Source organism: Lampetra planeri, chromosome 31 (genome assembly GCF_965212315.1).
Source record: "Lampetra planeri chromosome 31, kcLamPlan1.2.h2, whole genome shotgun sequence".
Taxonomy (NCBI): Eukaryota; Metazoa; Chordata; class Hyperoartia; order Petromyzontiformes; family Petromyzontidae; genus Lampetra; species Lampetra planeri.
Window position 1 is genome coordinate 9,181,342 of NC_136137.1, and position 6,000 is coordinate 9,187,341.

General features: G+C 47.0%; 1 protein-coding gene across 3 annotated transcripts in view; it reads right to left on the bottom strand.

Annotated features, from left to right (window-relative positions):
• The window catches only part of LOC144729189 (uncharacterized), a 133,080-nt gene extending 131,514 nt beyond the window's left edge, over positions 1-1,566 (bottom strand). For all 3 annotated transcript variants that reach the window (XM_078609227.1, XM_078609226.1, XM_078609228.1), the window contains exon 1: positions 1,281-1,566. The gene's annotated coding sequence lies outside the window, so the exon portion shown is untranslated. The remainder of the gene's footprint in view (positions 1-1,280) is intronic.
• Between the last annotated feature and the right edge of the window lie 4,434 nt (positions 1,567-6,000).

Here is a 6,000-nt window from a genome sequence, read left to right on the forward strand (position 1 = left end):
ATAAAGAATAATATAATAATAATGACTGTGGGTCTGCGAGTGTACGAAAGGGTGTGTAGGTGGAGTAGTTGCATAGATGAGAATGATGAATAGGGTGGTTAAATGGTGGGTAAATGTACTAATTTTCGTGGGCGAGTATGCGAATTGGTGGAGTGAGTGTATGAATAAGTGAATGGGTGAACAAGTGAGTGGAAGGGTGAGTGAGCAGGTGAGTGAATGTGCGTAAGTGTAAATTGAAAGGAGAGGTGAAAGTGAATGAGTATGTGAATTTGTGGATGGGTGAATAGGTGGATGCGTGTGTGGGTGGATGGGGCTTATGGATGGGCGCGTTCCTAGGTGTGAGTTGGTGTGTAAGAGATATCGTGGGGTGTGTCAGTGGGTGAGTAAGAGGGTGGCTGGGTGGGTGTTGTGGTTCAGTGTGTCATCCTTATGCATGAAATCACTATTTTCGCAACGCAGGAGCGTGCGTGTCCTATGAACACCACCACGCCATGCACAGTGCCGAACTACGCTACCGAGCCGTTCCACACACACCTACACACGTGGAAACACACACCTAGCATACATATCTGTGTGTGTGTGTGCGCGAATACACAGCACTCCAACACAAACATCCGTGTACAATACTCCTGTGGATGTGTACAAAGACAAAGATCCCCCGTGTTCGCCTTAACAAGACTGTTGAGGGCAAGTGCATAAAACAAAGATAAAGATCCCCCTTATAACCTGAACAGACTGTTGGGGCAAGTGCATAAAACAAAGATAAAGATCCCCCTTATAACCTGAACAGACTGTTGGGGCAAGTGCATAAAACAAAGACAAAGATCTCCCGTATAGCCTGAAGAGACTTTTGGGGCAAGTGCTGTTAGCGAGTACCTATGAAGGCCGGGACGGCACACGAGGGGGTGGGTGGCCAACACCACTCCCGGCCGCCTTTGTCTCCCCAGTGGCGATGTCTACACACCGCACCGGGTACTAATTTGAGGCTGAGTCGACCTAGGGGAGACCCAAGACCGGTTCAGATAATTATAATCGCCACTGGTGTTGGCCGTGAGCGGGAATCGAACTCGGGTCACCGGGTTCGTAGCGCAGCGCAGCGCTCTCCGCTACACCACCGCTGCCCATATACACACACACAGACGCACACTCACACACACTCACACATCCGAGCGCCGTGATGAACACACAATAACAACACACACGCAAGTGTCAACAGTGCAAATTGGTGAGCGGGCATTTAAATCCACGTGGACGACAGCGCGTGTGCGTGCTGGACTAACCTGAAGCCGGCCCCACCACCCCCCAGCACACGCGGACACAGAGCCCAAGCAGCAGCAGCAGCAGCTGCTGCTGGATCAGCTGCTGGAGCTGGATCAGCTGCTGGAGCTGAATCAGCTGGAGCGCAAAAGCCACCGGAGCTACGGCTCAGTAGAGCGCCTGACGATGTCCTCCGGGAGGAGTTCTCGGCGCACAAACAACAACCACGGACGGCAGTGGCACATCCCCTACCCTACAGCCGTGCGATACCCGGGTAGGAGCCCCCTGCCCCCTGCCGCTCTTGGCCCTGCCCCTAGACCTGCCCACGAGACTCGCACGCTCCGCCCAGCAGTAGCAAGCAGCGCATTCGGGGTGCCCGACTGCGAGAGCTTTTGACAGCCACAGAGGGGAGGTGACGGGCCGGGCAGCTGTCCGGTCCGTTGAGCTTCGTGGGGCAGGGCAGTATTGTCTACATCGTGCTGGTGAATTAATGGGCCATTCTTAGTGCAGGCTGTCTAATGACGAGTGATTGGGCAGTGTGGACTGGCTTTTCGGTGACTGACTGGGCAGTATATTCTTGGTTCTTTCGGTAAAGTCACGTAGAAGGGGAATACTAAAATAATATAAATATAAAACAATACAAATTCTCACTAAAATTCTCAGAATTTTTGTTTCATATTTATATTATTTATTATTTCCCTTCTACGTGACTTTACCAAAATAACCAAGAATATGAATCCCTACAGTCACGAAAGCTTTAAATCAAAATTTGACTGGGCAGTGTTAATTGACAAGCGGTCACTGAATGGGCAGTAACGATTATCTAGTCAGTATTGGACGTCTCTGAAAAGGCTTCGCAGCTCGTCTAAATATAGATTCTGATAGTCGTGGTTAGGTCTTCGAGTACCATAGGAAGTGGGCAGTTCAGAATGACCATTGGCGATTGACTGGACAGCCTAGCACTGGGCAGTCTAGACTGCCCAGCGATGACTGGGCAGCACAGACATCTTAGTCGTGACTGAATGGCAGCATACACTGCGAGGTCGTGACTGCGTAGCCTGTTGGTGATTGAGCAATCCAGACGCCTTGTGGTGTGTTAGTGCCTGAGCAACACATTCTTGCGGAGGGAGCTGGTAGGAACGTTGGGTTGCTCGGTCAATGGCCTGCAGGGTCAACGGCGGCGTGGTGTATTCCGCAAATATACCCGACTGTGAGGGCGGGCACAAGCCGGCGTGAGTAGGTTAAACGTTGAGTTTTATAAGGGCACCACGGGGTGACCAGCCCCACCCCTCCCACCCCCCACCCAGCCCCAACCCTCCCCACCCAGCCCCTCCCCACCCAGCCCCTCCCCACCCTCTCCTCCCCACCCTCCCCTCCCCACCCAGCCCCACCCTCCCCACCCAGCCCCTCGCTGCACGACGGACGGACACAATAATCCCGTGTGGGCTGGTGTAACCAGGAGGTTCCTACCAGTATAATTGTACAGTAATGAGTGACTAGGCAATGCAGACCGCCGACTGGTGACTAAATTCCTGGGCAACCTGTTCGTGACTGGGCTGCCTCGTGGTGAGTGACTGACCAATCTGATAATGACTGAGCACATCAGCACCTTAGCCTATCTCGTGTCGTCTTCGGTGTCTCATAAGCATACTGAGTGACTGGGCCATCTACCAGTGCTGAATACTAACCGGCCTACTGGTGACTCGAGAAACTGTGTAGTGCTGACTGGATTGCCTAAAGTGGCATCTGGCTTGTGACTGAGAAGCCTTATTTGAGTGGAGGCATAGTGCTGACTGTACCACCATACAGCATTGACTGTTCCTCCTAGTACTGTCGTGAATGATCATCCGATAGTGGTTTCTGGACAAGCCCATTTATTCAATTGAAAAGGATAATGAATCTGAATGGGCACTATTTTGTTAAAGAGGCCGACTCTACTGCTCCCACAGATAATGAGTAAGAATAAATGCCCGGAATTATATATCCCAGCTATATCCCTTACCATTAACCCCAGCTATAACCCTAACTTCTTTCTCCGTTTCAGCTCCACATAAAAACGAATTGTGTGCTGATGGGAACTTCAAAGCGTCGACTTTTAAAAAAATATATATTCACGATTAAATTTTGAACCTTTGCTATTTTGTTTTGTCTTCGCTCCTCAGAAAATGTATGACATTGTTTTTGTATACTTATACAAAGTATGAACTGGATGTTTCCAAACTGAATAAGCTGGGGTGGCTGGATGGTTCGCGTACCGCACGACTTTCATTCTCAGCCACTGGCAACAATCGTGGTCACAGTGATACTGAAACCGGTCCTGGCTAACCTTCGCCAACGTGTTCTGACAAGTGACATATTGTCAAACAAGCCCTGTAAATTACATGGTATGGGCATACCTAATCCGCGCCGATTAGCACGGTTGGCTACGTACAGTGCAAAAGAAGTTCAACATACATACAGGCAACCTAATGGTGATGGAAAACACAAGGGTAGTTGGATTGAATTGCGGTAGCCGATACTCCCAAGTGAATGGACATCTGCATGCGAGGTGGGACCTGCCACTGCTGTTACCCCCAATGCAAGGCAACAAGTCAAAATAAATCTCAGCAGCACATTTTTACTTTGAGATTCCGGAGATAATGTCAAGGTGAGCTCATTGAGAACACTTGTGCAACCTCAAGCAAAATGTGTAATCTCACAGACTTACACCATGACCATTCTAGGATGCTAGCCACCAGCCGAATTATCACTGCGCCACCTGTACAGATAGACCAGCAGCAAACACCAAAAGTGTGGCTCAAGCCCCACCCTGCCCCAGGGCTAAACAAAGAAGATTTACATACAGGAAGAGACAGGCTCTGGCAGTCACCGAAGCCCACGTGTAAACAAACAGTAGCGCGTTCAAACTTACAAATCTCACTTGCACCAACATTGCATTGTTTTTTAGCTGTACTGGCACATGTAACATGGTGCAGTAGGTTCGTAAAAAAACAAACATAACTTCACATCTTGATTTGAAGCTTTCGTGACTGCAGGGCTCCATACTCTTTGGTTTGAAGTCACGTAGGTAGAAAAAATAATAAATCACGACGTTTCGATCGCAACACAGGTGAAGACGGTTGCTTGTGTGGCGATCGAAACGTCGTGATCTATTATTTTGTCTACCTACGTGACTTTACAGAAAGAACCAAAGAGCATACCTTTACATATTTAACTGCCATACGTATTAAAAAAATATTCCAAAGAGGTTTCGGGTTAAAGCGCAGGCTTTAGTTTAGATAATTTCCATGCTTCTACCGAGTTAAAATGAGTGCAGTAGCATGTACAGTATGCATGTACTGTATGTTGAACTTCTTTTGCACCGTACCTAGCCAACCGTACTAATCGGAGGTGCGGGTGAAGAAGACCAAACTAAACACGCATTAGCAACAGCCTACATGTTTATAGGAGCTGCCCTGTAAGCAAACCGGCAGGCCCACGGTGCAATATTGCGATTTACAGACACTAAAATTCACATTTAGAGTGTGTTGTAAGCACAGTATCGGCATCATAATGTGAACACTCGTGGATTTGCAGATTCGACACCTGTTTACCACCGACTTCCCTCTTCCCTCGGGCGTGTATGCGGCTCCAGGTTGCTTCATCTGGTGCGGTTCGAGTGCACCTAAAACAGATTGAACCGGTTACAGTTCAATGAATTGAAGGGTTCAGAACGGTTATCCGTTTGTGAACAAACTGGTGCGTGCCGGTGAAACTGTGCATATTTGTTATAAATTCGGGAAATAAAGACCTGTCCCGTTTAACTTACATTGCAGGCGACAACGCAAGCTTCACGCGAGGCCTTTGTTTTGATCGTTTGTCCGTCTTTTAAAGTAAATATGCAATGTTTATTGAAGCCATTGAAATACTCCCAATGGACGGTGAAATTGGAGATCAAAAGATACACGGATATGCAAAGGCTAACGAAGATGCAGTAGCAATGGGAGATGCAAAGACAGAGTAAGATGCGAAGACAAATGGAGATATTTAGTTGCGTGAACTTCAGCGTTTTCTATATTCCAATCAATGAAATTGTGGTTAAAGTATATATTTTATGAATGCTGGGCATATCGTGTTTGTATTACAGTGTTACAAGCACTAAAGCACAGTACATACTATACATGCAATATAACAAACACGGTTACGGTAGTAATAACACACACAGCAACAATACATCATATAATTTGTCCGGATTTTTTTAAGCCCATTTTTTGAGCGCATGAAATCTGTGAAACATTAATATTCAATGAAACTGATTGAGCGTATTTTTAAATGTCAGTAAAAATGTTGAGTTAATATTTTTTGTAAATATTGCACGTGGTCTGTTTACGACGGTCCGATTAACGCCCCACATTTACGTTTATATGCCGTCGTGGATCGATTTACAACGCAAACTCGGACATTACTCCGAACACATTTAAACAGCGATGTTTCCACTGTGAAACTAAGTAGAAGGTCAGCGAGTTTTTGTCCCTCTCTCACACAAGGTCAAGTCACTGAAGCAGAAGAAATAAGAAGGCAATGTAAGTAAATACAAAATATTCCTGAATGTTATTGTCTATTAATTCTTTACATAAGAGTCGTTTCGATTTTATTATTGCATGTGTAGTGACTAACTCGGAGACGATAAGACTTGGAGGCACTTATTCTATTTAACGAGCACCATCGGTATAATACACACCCTACGTGGGTACACACTCTACT